General features: G+C 48.3%; 1 protein-coding gene across 1 annotated transcript in view; it reads right to left on the bottom strand.

Annotated features, from left to right (window-relative positions):
- C15H10orf71 (chromosome 15 C10orf71 homolog) overlaps positions 1 to 11,328 on the bottom strand; it is a 51,287-nt gene extending 39,959 nt beyond the window's left edge. The window contains exon 1 of the mRNA XM_043926379.1: positions 11,082 to 11,328. The gene's annotated coding sequence lies outside the window, so the exon portion shown is untranslated. The remainder of the gene's footprint in view (positions 1 to 11,081) is intronic.
- Positions 11,329 to 14,262: the final 2,934 nt, after the last annotated feature.

Here is a 14,262-nt window from a genome sequence, read left to right as displayed (position 1 = left end):
CTGAAATGGCATTATTTCATTGTTTTTTTTATGGCTGAGTAGGATTCCACTGAATATATGTACCACATCTTCTTTATCCATTTATCTGTTGATGGACATTTAGGTTGCTTCCATTTCTTGGCTATTGTAAATAGTGTTGCCCATATAATTGGGGTGCACGTATCTTTTCAAATTAGAGTTTTTCCCCAGATGTACGCCCAGAAGGGGGATTGCTGGATCATATGCTAACTTTAATTTTTTAAGGAACATCCATACTGTTTTCTATAGTGGCTGCACCAATTTACATTCCCACCAATAGTGTCGCAGGGTTCCCTTTTCACCACATCCTCTCCAGCATTTATTGCTTGTGGACTTTTTAATGAGGGCCATTCTGACTGGTGTGTAAGGTGATACCTCACTGTAGTTTTAATTTGCATTTCTCTAATAATTAGTGATGCTGAGCATCTTTTCATGTGTTTGCCATCTGTATGTCTTCTTTGGAAAAATGTCTATTTAAGTCTTCTGCTCTTTTTTTCAATTTGATTTTTTATTTGTTGGTTTATTTGTATTTGAGTTGTACGAGCTGTTTGTATATTTGTTCAGTCACATCATTTGTGAATATCTTCTCTCAGCCCATAGATTGTTTTTTCATCTTATTTATGGTTTCCTTTACTGTACAAACATTTATGTTTGATTAGGTCCCACTTGTTTATTTTTGCTTTTTATTTCTATTGCTTTGGGAGACCGACCTAAGAAAGCATTGCTATTATTTATGTCAGAGAATGTTGACCTAAGTTCTCTTCTAGGAGTTTATAGTGTCCTGTCTTATATTTGAGTCTTTAAGCCATTTTGAGTTTATTTTTGTGTGTGTTGTGTATGGTGTTCTGACTTCATTGATGTATATGTAGCTATCCAGCCTTCCCAAGCCACTTGGCGAAAATATTGTCTTTTCTCCATTTTTTATTTTTGCCTCCTCTGTTGAAGATTAATTGACCGTAGGTATGTGGGTTTATTTTTGGGCTTTCTATTCTGTTCCATTGATCCATATGCCTGTTTTTGTGTCAATAGCACATTGTTTTGATTACTATAGATTTGCAGTATTTTCTGAAGTCTGGGAAGATTATGTCTCTGGCTTTGTTCATTTTCCTCAGGATTGCTTTGGCAATTCGGGATCTTTTGTGACTCCATATAGTTTTTAGAGTTATTTATTCCAGTTCTGTGAAAGATGTCATGGGTAGTTTGATAGGGACTACATAAAACCTATAGATTGCTTTGGGTTGTATGGCCATTTTGACAATGTAGTCCTTGCAATCCAAGATGAAATATTATTTTAAATGGCTTAATATTCCAAATTATGGAATTTCAATGTATTTGGCTCCTTAGGAAATGCTACAATGAAGATGTTTATAGGTAAGATTTTTTTATTTGGATTTATTGTCTCAAGATGTATTTGCAAATATGTGATTATTGGATTGAAGAGATTCACATTATCAAGCCCTGGACACATACATCTTGCCAAACTGCTTTCCACTGCTACCAGTGATGAGTAAGCCTGCCTGTTTGACCACATCTTTGGCAGCATTGGGTATTTCCTTTTTATGGCTCCTTCCTACTATGGGCTGTAAGAGACGACCTTGGTTATAACAGACCAAGTGTACAGTGCCCTTGGGATGACACAATTACAGGACAAATGGGGCAGGAGTTTTCAGCACGCACAGGGTGAGGCACAACCTTCCCATTACCCGCACTGGGACCAGAGAGAGAAAGCCTAGGTGAGCACAGGGTCTAAGCTACTCTTTAAGGCAGCCCCACGATGCTACGAGACAGCACGGTATAATGCAGGGGGCTGTTTAGAGCTCTGCATGGGTTTGAATCCATTTTTTCTCTAAACTATTGGCTGTGTGCTTTTGGGCATGAAGTTACCTCCCACGTCTCTGCTTTCTTTAATATATATGTCGAGACTAGAAGGCTCCCAGGAACAGCTGTTTGGAGATATAAAAGGGATAACCTCCCCACAGGAGAACTTCAAGAAAGGCTAGTTCCTTTCTTCCTGCTGCTTCATTCCCAGATCCCCCAGGAGTCAGGTCACAGCCGGATGCAGGCCAGTGCAGTGATTCCACGGGAGCTGGCAAGGACAGCGCCCACCCCTGTGGCGAGCTCTGGTTGCCTCCCTGCAGCTCTGGCCTATGCTGCCCACGCTGGGCCTGGCATACCCCACACATGGGCGAGGCCAGGCCATTTAGTGTTCTGTGGGGTGCGTGTCTTGAGGCCAGCCTTCCATCATTTTTCTTCCTTGTCTTTGGGATGAGATCATGAGAGTCGAGCCTGGTAATGGCTCAGGAAAGTAAGGCTCCTTTTTAATCAGGTGCTAAAAGTGCTTTCAGCAGCCTCGTGCAGTGCTGCTGACGGGAGCAGCTTCCAGCCAATTTTGTGACACTTCAAAGAGCAGAGGTAAGACTGCTTCTGGGAAATTAGCACCGTCACACCTGCCCCCAACCTTGATTTCCTTGGACCATTGAACACACAGGTCAAAGTCAGAGATGGGAAGTAGCAATGTGTCTGAAACACACTACTGCTGAATCCCCCATTGAGCATTTAGGCAAATCACCTTCTCTGACTGTTGCATTCAGTTTCTTCATCTGTAGAATGGGGTTACATCAGCTGAGTCTTACCTTGTTGGGTTGTGAGGATCAAGGGAAGAGGGGAGAGAGGCATAGTGCTTATTGTGCTGTATACTTTTCATGTTTTGCTTCATTTGCTCTTTTCAAAAGCTCCATGAGGTGGGAAGCATCATTATCTGGGATGAAGATTCACCTGCCGACGGTTCAGTTCCCCTTCCCAGTGCCCATGCACTGTTTGCATGGACTTCTTCCTATCGTTGCAGGCAGCCAGGGATGCAGGAGGAAAGCTTGGCTTTGTAACCCACAACCAACATGCTTCTTAACTACCTTGTGCAGAAATTACTCCTGCTACCAACAGAGCTGATTGCTTTCGGCCTCTACCTCCAGGCCCAAAGCACTGGGCAAGCCACAAATCTCCCCAACATTGGGGAGAACATGTGTTCAGAAAGAGGAAACTCTGCTGAGCAGGTCATTAAGGCTGCACGGCTGGGGTGGTACGGGGTGGAGGCTCTCTCTGCTACCTCCCTCCCCAACCTTTTGGTTCTGCTCCCGATAACACGGCAGGTCAAGCATGTGGCTAAATATAGCCGCCCTCCCAGCTGGGCTGTCATCGGGACTGTCAGCAGTGTGTCCAAAGTTTTCAGACTGGAACTTCTCAGTTAAACTTAGTTATAGGGGGCAGGGATTTTGTTTTCAGCAGTCCTATCCTCCTCCCCTTAAATTGTAGACCCAGGGACAGACCACATAGGGCCGACTAGAAGGCAGGGGAAGTAGGATGGGGGTAGAGAGAGCCTGGACCTGCAGACCTGAGCATGACAGCAAGCTGAGTCCTCAAGATCAGAGTCTTGGGCTCCTATGCCCAGTGGCCTTGGGAACACGGCTGCCTCACAGGAGCTTTTGGGCCCGTCCTTAGGGCCAGGGTAAGTCACTGTTTCATCACCAGCAGTGGGGGCACTTGGGCAACCACTGAACCTCTGAGCCACAGTGGTCTCATGTGTAGGAAAGAGTCACAGTAAACTTATGCTCGCTGTTATAGCAAATAAAGGAAAACAAGAAAGTGCTCTCTGTTGAAGCTCCTCACACTGGTGGAACTAGACTCTGCCACACGATACAGGCTTTGCCATCTCTCCATTAGCCCTGCCATGCAGGTATCTGGTTCGGCCCAGACAAATTGTTCTGAGCATCTCTGTGTGCCAGGAGCTTGAAGCTCCAAAAAATGATGAGTTCAAGGACACACAGACAGGATGCAGCAGAGACAGGAAGATACACATCTGATATTCCATCCTCCCTTTTCACCCAGGGACATCATTTGTATTGTTCTCTGGTTTATTGGTCTGCGAATTCTTAAGGAGGAAGCCAACTGAGGACAGAGGGGCAGGGCTGAGGGAAGGAACTCAAAGGACGCTCAATCCTGATGGAGCAGGTTAGGGGGTCCAGGACTGCTGCACTGATCCATCTGAAAACCCTAGGAGCATCATTCTATATCAGTGTCATCCCTGGATCTGTGCCATCCTTAGCCTGTGCAGCTGAATACAGTGGTCCCTGTAGGGTCACTTTCTTCCAAGGCTGTCTTGGCCCCTTGAAGATACAGGCTGGGTGTGTTCGAACTTTTTCTCCAGCCTTCTGAGCTCCACAGGCTCCCAGTTTAGGAGGAGGGATTGAAATCTGCTTAACTGAAGGGGTTTATTTTTATTAGTGTCTATTTCCCCCTGTCCACTGGTACAATGCACTATAGTTAGTTTGTCTGACTTTTAATCCTTCATTTATTCTAGAAGCATTTGTTTTGTAGATACCATGGGCCAGGCAATGGGATACAGCTGTGAACAGATAGGATCTCTGCTTTTATGGAACTTACACTTGGGGCTTGTGGGTGGGGATTTCTAGATGAGAGTAGAGAACAGACAGGACCAGGCCATGTGGAGCCTTGATGGCCGGGGACATGGAGTTTGCATTTTATTCAGTGTTATAGAAAGCCAATTGTGGGTTTAGTCACAGGGCCAATAGGATCTGATAAACATTTGATGAAGCTTTCATAGCAGCATTATTTACAGTTGCTAAGATATGGAAGCAAGGTAAGTGTCCATCAACAGATGAATGGATAAAGAAGAAGTGGCATATATATATATATATATACACACACACACACACACATACATACATATAATGGAATACTACTCAGCAATAAAAAATGAAATTTTACCATTTGCAGCAACATGAATGGACTTGGAGGGTACTATGCTAAGTGAGACAAGTCAGACAGAAAAAGACAAACACTGTATGGTACCACTTATATGTAGGATCTAAAAAATGTATTTTTTTAAATAAATAAATAAATAAATTTTTTAAAATAAATAAACTGGTGAATATAACAAAAAAAGGAGACTCACAGGCATAGAGAATAGACTAGTGGTTACAGTGGTGAGAGGGAAGGGAGGCGGGGCAACGTAAGGGTAGAGGATTAAGAGGTGCAAACTGAGGTGTAAAATAAGCTATAAGGATGTATTGTATAACATGGGGAATGCAGCCAGTATTTTATAGTAACTATAAATAGAGTATAACCTTTAAAAATTGTGAATTATTTTATTGTACACCTTTAACTTATGTAATATTATACATCAACTATACTTCAATGAAAAAATAAATACATTTAAAAAAGATTTCTCTGACTGCAGCATGGAAAATGGAATGTTGTAGGATGTGATGGGGGCAGGGCCCGTCGAAGGACATTGTAGGTGTTCAGAGGGGAGTAGGTGGCCTAGAAGGTCAGAGAAGAGAGGAGAGCGGGGAGATTATTTGGGGTAGAATTTGGCTCTGGGCACTTGGATACGAGTGATGAGGAAGAGGAGACCCCGGCAGGACTCCCGGCATCAAGTGCTCACTCACACTGTCTGCCACAAATGGAGCAGCTTAAGTTTTAGGTAGCCAATATGTGGTGGGCTGGTTTCCACAGCTAACAGGTAGTGAGCGTGTCTGTGTGACTGATCGCTATTATTGGTTCATTTTAACAATCACAGCAATCTTACAAGACAGAGGTCCTGTGCTATGTTGTTCTTACTCGTTCAACTGTGTCCAACTCTGAGACCCCATGGACTGTAGCCTGTCAGGCTCCTCTGTCCATGGGGATTCTCCAGGCAAGAATACTGGAGTGGGTTGCCATGGCCTCCTCCAGGGGATCTTCCCAACTCAGGGATTGAACCCAGGTCTCCTGCATTGCAGGTGGATTCTTTACTGTCTGAGGCACCAGGGAAGCCCAAGAGAGGTGCTACTGTTGTCTAAATAATTTGCTCAACTCACTTGTCTGATTGCCCCAGCATCCTGATTCCTCCAGAAAATTAGTCTCAGCTATAGCTGCCATCTCTCCCTCAGGCCTCCAGCTCTGGGTATCAGAGGGAGCTTGGTTTTTGCCCACTGCTGAGGGATCTGGTCCACACTGGAGAATTTCATGTATATTTTCCCCTCTAGACATAGGGTTGCAATTATTCCCCTTATGAGTTTGCTAAAAGCTGAATAAACTGTCCCAACTCTCTGTCTCTGAAACAGATGGGATTTACCCTGGAGAGGATGTGGGGCTGCACTGAACCTCCCAGGGGACCCGGCGCTCCTGCTGAGAGGCCCACTGAAAGACCTGAAGCCCCTGACCCCAGAGACCCCAGCAGCCAGCGTCTTTGAGCCCATCTGGGAGTTTCTGCAGAACAAGAGAGCTCTCATTCAAGTGGCCCCATCTAGACGCGCGTGTGCAGCGGCTGTTCCATGTGCCAGCGGGGAGGGCTCGTGAGCGCAGCTGACATTAGCCCATGGTCTCCCTGTCAGCGTCACATGCTCACAGGAGAGGAGAGAGGTATACAAGGTGAAGAGCATGGGCCTCGAAGCCCCCAGGCCCCTGTCCTTTATCTTACATTGAAACTTCACCCCAGTATATCTTTGCATGGATCATTGGGCAGTTCCCTGGTCATAAAGGCCTGCTCTTCTAAGCACAATGGGAGGTGTCTGCTCAGTCTTGGGATGAATTGCCCCACGTGTGAACTTGTGCACACATGCTAAGCATTGGTATGCGTGTGGAAGCATCACAGCTCTCCTGTGGACCACGAGAGAATCAGAATAAAGAGAGAGGCATTGGGGGCATTGGGTGCAGCTGGGGACCCAGGTACGGATCTGTACCTGGCATCTTACACCTGTGAATGATGCACCATAATCTCCACCTTCCAGAGGAAGAGAATGGGGCTCTGGCTCACAGCAGCCCTCTATGGCAGGGTCAGCTGTGCACCCCACCCGCATGGCCTACCTCTTGATATGACCCCTTTGGCTCCCGCCTGGCCATCCATTGTGTTAATTGAGCGCTTGAACAGCATTTGAAGGCCAGGTTTGGTGCTTGAATATATTGCCACATTAATAACTTCAGAACATTTCAGGCAGCATTGAAATAGTAAATTAGGACACGACGGGCCATATATTCAAGGCAGAGAGCTGAAGTATCATTTTATTACATGTGCCATGGAATTAAAGGCTTAATTTTCTTTTAAAAGATGGTGATGCATCATTTCCTGCAGCCAGGTAAAAACAGTTAGCAGAAATGATTTATCTCTCCTTCCATTTAAAAATACGAAACCAGAATCCCAGGATCTAGCTCTCTGTTATTTATCTCTGCCTGGAGGGCACTTGAGACTTTGATCAGTCATTCTGACTTGAAGGACAGGCCAGATCCTGGTTGTGGTCACGAGAGGAAGGTGAGGGCAGAGCAGTGGCTGTCTCTATGGGTTAGGGAAGTGTGGCTTCTCACACAAGGCTCAGAAGACAGGTAGACTGTGTTCCTTTCCCAACTCTGGCCATAGGCTGGCTCTGCAGTCACTATTTACCTCTTGAAGGATAGTTTTCTCACCTACAAAACAGAATCACAGGTGAGTTTATGGTGGGGCTGTTGTAAGGTTTTCATGAGATTATAGGTGGAAAGAAAGTGGGCCTTTGGGGGCTCTTGCACAACTAAGTAACATTTGCAGAAGAAAATTTTAGAATGGCTCTTTATTTTCTGACAGTAAAAGTTATATTCATTGAGGGGCTTTCCGGGTGGCACTAATGGTAAAGAAGCTGCTTTTCAAGGCAGGAGACTTAAGGGATGTGGGTTCCAACCCTGGGCTGGGAAGATCCCCTGAAGGAAATGGCAACCCACTCCAATATTCTTGCCTGGAGAATCCCATGGACAGAGGAGCCTGGTGGGCTACAGGTCACAGTGTGACAAAGAGTCAGATACGACTGAAGTGACTCAGCACAGCACCCTGCATGTACTCATTGAGAGGAAATTTGGAAAATACAGAAAATAGCAAAGAAGAAAAGAAAGGAAATGGTATAATATGGCCTGGAGATGATCAGCGTTATTTTCCCTTTTTTGGCATACTTTAAAAACAAAACTCGATTCCTAAACATTTACAAATTAATATTCTGGTATTCTGCTTCTCTGGCTTGATATTCCCAACACCAGCTTCACCCTTAATGACTGTCCACAACTTCTTTGCGTGACTGCATATAATTCTTATTGTATGTAAAACTGCACATGATCTATATTGATCCTCTGTTAGATCTTTACATTCTTTCTTTGAAGAATAATTCCTGTGGTCACTGTAACAAGCTAGCGGTGACAGAGGGTTAATAGATATTTATTCTCTCACAGTTCTGGAGGGCAGAAATCTGAGCTCAAGGTGCTGGCAGGGCTGAGCTGCTTCAAGTGCCTGTCCAGCCTCTGGCGGCTCCATGTGTTTCTGGGCTTGTGGCCGCATCCCTCCAATCTCTGCTTCTGTTTTCACATGGCCTTCTCTTTTCTGTATGTCTGTCTGTCTCCTCTGAGTGCTTCTCAAAGGAGACTTGTCAGAGACTTTGTCACTGGATTTAGGGCTCCCCTGGATAATTAAGATGATCTCCTCATCTCTAGATTCTTAACTTCATTATATCTGCAGAGATTCTTCCCAACTAAAGTAACATTCACAAGTTCTGGGGTTAGGATATTGACATATCTTTTGGGGGTCACCATTCAGTCCACAGCAGCCAGGGAACCAGGGCTTAAAGAAGTCCAGCTCTTGGCCCAGGGTCACAGGGCCCCCAGGTAGTGGAGCTGGGATTCTGTCCCAGGCGTTTGGCCTAAATACATTTAATTCATCCGAACATCTTTTTATATACGTGGGAGTCATATTTTAAACTTTTGGTTTTAATGACCTCTTTGTCTGATGACAATGGCTTTCTCCTGTCTGTATTTTCCAGGCCCAGTCACTGCTGAAGACAGGCCCCGCAGACCCCATCCTCCGACCCGTCCCTACCAGTCGGGTGGGAGAGAAGGGAGCCGACACCGCAGTATGGCAGGTGTCGGCCCTCTGCCCTCAGGGTCTCCTGCTGTCTGAACCCAGCATCCACTCCATCAGATGCTACAGGTTTCAGCAGCACTGATGGATCCAGGCAACCACCCTCAGCTTCTCGCCTTTCCTGAGAAGACCCTCAAGCCGGTCTGCCCTGCCCCCTCACTGGAGTCTGGGGGACACAACCTCCCACAGCAACCTTGACCTCCCCTTGTGGCCAGAGCAGCTAAGAGGCTCAAGTGAGTTTCCTAAGGGTGATGTTGCCTTGTTGTCCTCGGCTTTGCAAATCTGATTAACAGAAAAGAACGGTTTGTGGGTTTCCTGGGAATGGATATGAAGTCAGAGAAGGCTCCTCTCAGGGGTCCTGAGTTGCCTCATCCCCATTTCCTGCTGTGGGCCTGAGTATTCGCCCTAGTAATCCCCCTCTTGGGGGCAAGGTCCCTCTGGTGAGCCTCTGCGAGGACTCTCAGCATCCAGGAAGGGGAGGTCACGCCCCTTATTATTCCTTGGGTCTCCTGAGTCTTGGGCCCTCCCTGAGCCAGCCTGCTTCTGTATCTGGGGACTGAGCCTACTCATGCAAATTGGGGCTCATGGCAAGAGGAGGGGGAGCACCTCATACGTGACAGGGGCCAAGGCCAGGTGGTTGACGATCAACCTACAGTCATTCTGAGACTTAGATAAAATTATACCCATTTCAGGGCTTCTCTGGTGGCTCAGATGGTAAAGAATTCGCCTGCAGTGCGGGAGACCTGGGTTCAATCCCTGGGTTAGGAAGATCCCCTGGAGGAGGGCACGGTAACCCACTCCAGTATTCTTGCCTGGAGAATCCCCATGGATAGAGGAGCCTGACAGGCTACAGTCCACGGGCTTGCAAAGAGTCGGACACAACTGAGTGACTAAGCACAGCACAGACCCATTTTAAAGATGAGGAAACTGAAAGTCAAAAATGACTTGTCCAAGGTCACATCAGCAGCAGGGACCAGCACCCCTTGCTTCCGCAGTGGAGGCAGTGAGTCCTTTTCCACAGACAATCCCTACCACATGCTGGTTCTGTTTCTACTTTAGTATAAGCTTAACCCTGAGAAGGTCATAAGCAGGCTTCTGCAGGAAAGACAGGGCTTGACAAGTGAATGACAAGGATACAGGTTTGGTTTCAGGCTTGGAATCTGAATGTTCTGACCATGAGCAGCTGGGCCAGAGCCCAGAGTCAGGGGAGGAGGGTAGAGGAGGAGTCTGTGGGCTGCAGGTACCTGAGCCCTATAAGTCCCTCGTGGGTTGCATGAATGTCCCCACGACAGCATGGGGCTGTGCTGATTATTCCATGTGCCCGGGTGCCCAGCTGGAGTGGATGGGGACTCTGAAGCTCTAACAGACTTTCTCAAGGGGAAAGGTTAAACAAAAGATGTCCAAAGTCCTGGGAAATGAGCCCAGGCTCTGTGGATGGAGATGGGAGCATCACACATACTGTCTCATCTAACCTCGCCAGCAGTTCAGCAAAGTAGGCTGGGCTATCCCCACATTACAGACTAGGAGATGAGGCTCAGAGAGGTTAAGTGACTTGTCCAGGATAACACAGCAAGAAGAAGATGCAGCTGAGATTCAATGCTTCCTGAAGCTTGTGGCTCAGAACATAAGCAGGTGAAAAATCTGGCCCCATTCGCCTTCCTACGATAGCTACTCAGAAATTTACTGTTACAGGGAGAAGTGCTTAAAGACATACAAGACTCAAGAGACATGATATGGTCACAGATGTGACTGAGGTAGGCATCCTAGCTAGATCAGAAGCTGTTCCTGCTGTAGAGGAAAGCCTTCTGCTAGCTTTTAAAACTCCTGGTGCCATGGAGCTGAGCATCTCTCAGGCCCAGGCCTGTGGGAGGGGCCAGGTAAGGCAGCCTGTGTGCTATGACTTCCTCTGGACAACTCTGCCCAGCACCAATCACGCTGGGAATAGACCCTGGTCCCACTCAGCCACTAATCAGCAGAGTCCCTATCCACCCACATCCTTGGCACTTCTGCCCAACTTCCTGCCCTCCATGAGACAGCCTGGGGCTGAAATATCACCCGGTTAAGTCACTCCAACCTGGCCCTGCTGAGAGAGTGCTCTTTACAGCGAGAAGCAAGGGGAGCACGGAGGCTTACTCACCATGGCAGCATCCTCCTTGAGCGGCAGGAGCGTGGAGGACACAACCGCCCACAGACAGTCATGGGCTGCGTGCAGGGCGCCTGCCCCGGGCACTCACACTTCCTTTCTCGGAGCGGCAATGAGGCAGTGGGAAAGAATCCACTCCCACCCAGCTGGGCCTGCCCTTCGCCCGAGACACCAGATCTGACTTGGAAGCCAGCTGGACATTCCTGTTAGGCTGTTCAGAAATGGACCACGGCCCCACCGCTCAGAGAGGCCCGAGCGCTCCCGCCCCCTGCTTCCTCTGGAGCCTGGCCCTTCTCTGCAATGCCCCCATCCCGAGGGACTGGGTCTGTGACCTTGGTGAAGCCCTCGGCTGACCCGGCTCCTGCCCTCTGGCTCTGTTCATTTATAAATAGGCCCATTTCTCATCCTGCTCCAGCCCAGAGCTCCACACCCAAGAGGCAGATGCAACCTCGGGATTCCCTTTCCAGCCAAGGGCAGAGCAGGACCCGGCGGGCTCATGGGCCTGAAGGATGAGATCACAGATTTTCCTGCAAATAGCAACACACAGTGGACAGTCAGAGGCTACTTTCCTGTGGCTGCCCAAACAAATGACCACATACAAGGTGGCTTAAACAACAGACATTCATTGTCTCACAGTTCTGGAGGCCAGAAGTCTGAAATCAAGGGGTCGGCAGGGTAGCTCTATCTGAAGGCTCTAGGGGAGGGTTCTTCCCTGTCTCTTCTAGCTTCTAGTGCCCCTTCATTCCTTGGTTTGTGGACACATCTCTTCAACACATGTGGTTGCATTGCCCACTTCTCTCTGTCTCAAATGTCTCTTTCTCTTATAAAGGACATTTGTCATTGGATTTAGGGGCTACCAAACTTTCTACTTAGCACTAAATCCTTAATTCCACCTGTAGGAACCATTTTTCTAAATAAGGCCACATTCATAGGTTTCAGGATTAAGACACAGACATATCTTTTAGGGGCCAGCATTCAGCCACTACAGCTCATTGTCACGAATGAAATTTACTGAGATGGTTATCGACAGGTGGGTCAAACGAGTAAGCCTGAGAAAAGGGACTTGTTACAGAGAGATGCAGACTTTTGGGGTGTCTTTGGCTCTGCTGTCCAGGGCTCCCCTGTGGCCAGACCAGGTAAATCCTGCTGCTTCGGAAGGGGACTTTAATGATGGACTCTCCCCGGCAAAGCCGAGGGCTCAGGAACAGATTCGTGTTGTCTCCGGCTCGGCTGAGTGTGTGGGTCAGCACCCAGCTATTGGCTGGATTAGTGAATCGTCAATAGATCCGGTCGAGCTAAGACAGCTGGAGTAAGCAGACCACACATAGGCGCTGGTTATTTTGGCTTTTGTGGTGACGTGGCGTGATTTGTAGCTTGGCTCTCGGCCACTATGACACTCACAGAGCCTGGTCAGCTGTCACAGTTTCATGCTCTTTGCTGAGTGAAATGACCTGAGTGTAATTTCATGGTGCATGAAAAGAACACGGACTCTGGAGTCCCACAGACTCCTTGGGTCTGGCCCTGCCATTGCTTACCACCCACGGGAACTTCTCAAGGCTTCCTCCTGGGTAAAATGAGGAGGGACAAACCCATCTGGAAACACAGTTGTAATTACAAACCTAGATTCAATCTCAAGCGCCTGGCACGTAGTAGGCATCCATTAAATGTTTCTTTGGATTTGGGGTTGGGAAGCCCACCACCCACTGTGTGCAGAAGCTGGGACCTTCCACTACCTCCTGCCTCCTCTCTCCCTGGCTCCTAGTCCTACGCTGCCTTGACCTTGTGTGCCCAGGCTTGGGCCATACCTTTGCTCCCCTGGGTGCCTGCAGCAGTTTCCTGAGCACCCTCGCTGCCCCAGGCTGCCTGCTCTAGGCCCACTTCACACAGCTGCTGACGCCAGGGAAGCTCTGTTTTTGTCACATTCCCAGCCACAACGTGTTGATGATTTCTCACCCTTGCTGGAGCCTGGATCGGAGCCTCTCCGCATCAGCCCTGCCCACATGGCAGCCTCAGGGATCACCGCTCCTCTTTCACGCCCTGTTCTAGCGCCCATGAGCCCTGCTCAAGCTGCAGGCCCCTCCCCACCTTCTGTCCCTCAGAATCTCTCCTTTCTCTGCATCACTCTTTACTCTCCCTCTTCTCGTTATCTCTTCCCTCCTCCCCTCCCTTCCCTTAACCTCCCCATGACCCCCATTGTCCTTCTCTGTGTTCCTCTGGCACCTTGAACTTCCCACAACCACACCACACGGCACTGAGCCTCTTCTGGAACCTTGCAGTGGACATCGCATCCTCAGACTGCACTCCCATGGGAAGAGAAAGGTCATGGTCCAGAGCCCAAGCTCTGGAGCCAGTGTTTGGGACTGAACTGCCTGTGTGACCTTGGGTAGATCACTGCACTTCTCTGGGCCTTGCTTTCTTAGCTGTGAAGCTTTTGTGAGTGACTCCATGCAGAGCACAGAGGATGACTATGTGGTCTAGTCTAAGTGGGAGCTCTTTCTGTCACAGAGTTAACAGCCTGGGGGATGTCAGATAAGATGAGCAATCATGCTGCCGTGAGATAAGGGAAGTGTGGGTGCGTCAAGAGGACAGGAGGGTGCTTCACTAGCCAGAGACACAGGTCTGCCGCTGGCTGCCCTCCAGAGGCCTTGGGCTGTGCAAGGACAAGGGCTTGGCTGTCGACAACTTCCAGGCCATACTCCTCCACCTTCCACACTGCTGGACACCTTTTGAGCACCTCACCAATCTGTTTGTCCACAATTCTCATTCTAGTTACTGCCACCTCCACAGGTGACAAACACGCTCTACAAGAACCACCCTTATCCCTTCTCCTGGACTCCACACACATGCCTCTTACTTCTTGTCTCAGACTTCCTGAGACCAGCACATGTGGCAACATCCATGGGGATCCACCGAGCACTCACACAGGTGTGGTCCCAAAGTGTAGGAGTCTGTGTAGCCAGGACCATCCTTGACCTGTGGAGGGAGATGAGCTATTCTCCACCTGAGTCCCAGGAGGACAATTCTTAAAGGCATTTCAAAATGTTCTTCAGAAGTTTCTGGTTAGGTGGAGAACCAGTCCTCCTTAGCAGGGGGTAACCCATAGTGCATCCTTGAGTTACCTCTCATGTTTTCTCTGCCGTCTTCTCTGATCCTACACTTCACATCCCTGGGATCC

Source organism: Cervus elaphus, chromosome 15 (genome assembly GCF_910594005.1).
Source record: "Cervus elaphus chromosome 15, mCerEla1.1, whole genome shotgun sequence".
NCBI lineage: Eukaryota > Metazoa > Chordata > Mammalia > Artiodactyla > Cervidae > Cervus > Cervus elaphus.
The sequence above is the reverse complement of the archived record's forward strand: the minus strand, read 5'-3'. Positions and strand labels throughout refer to the sequence as shown.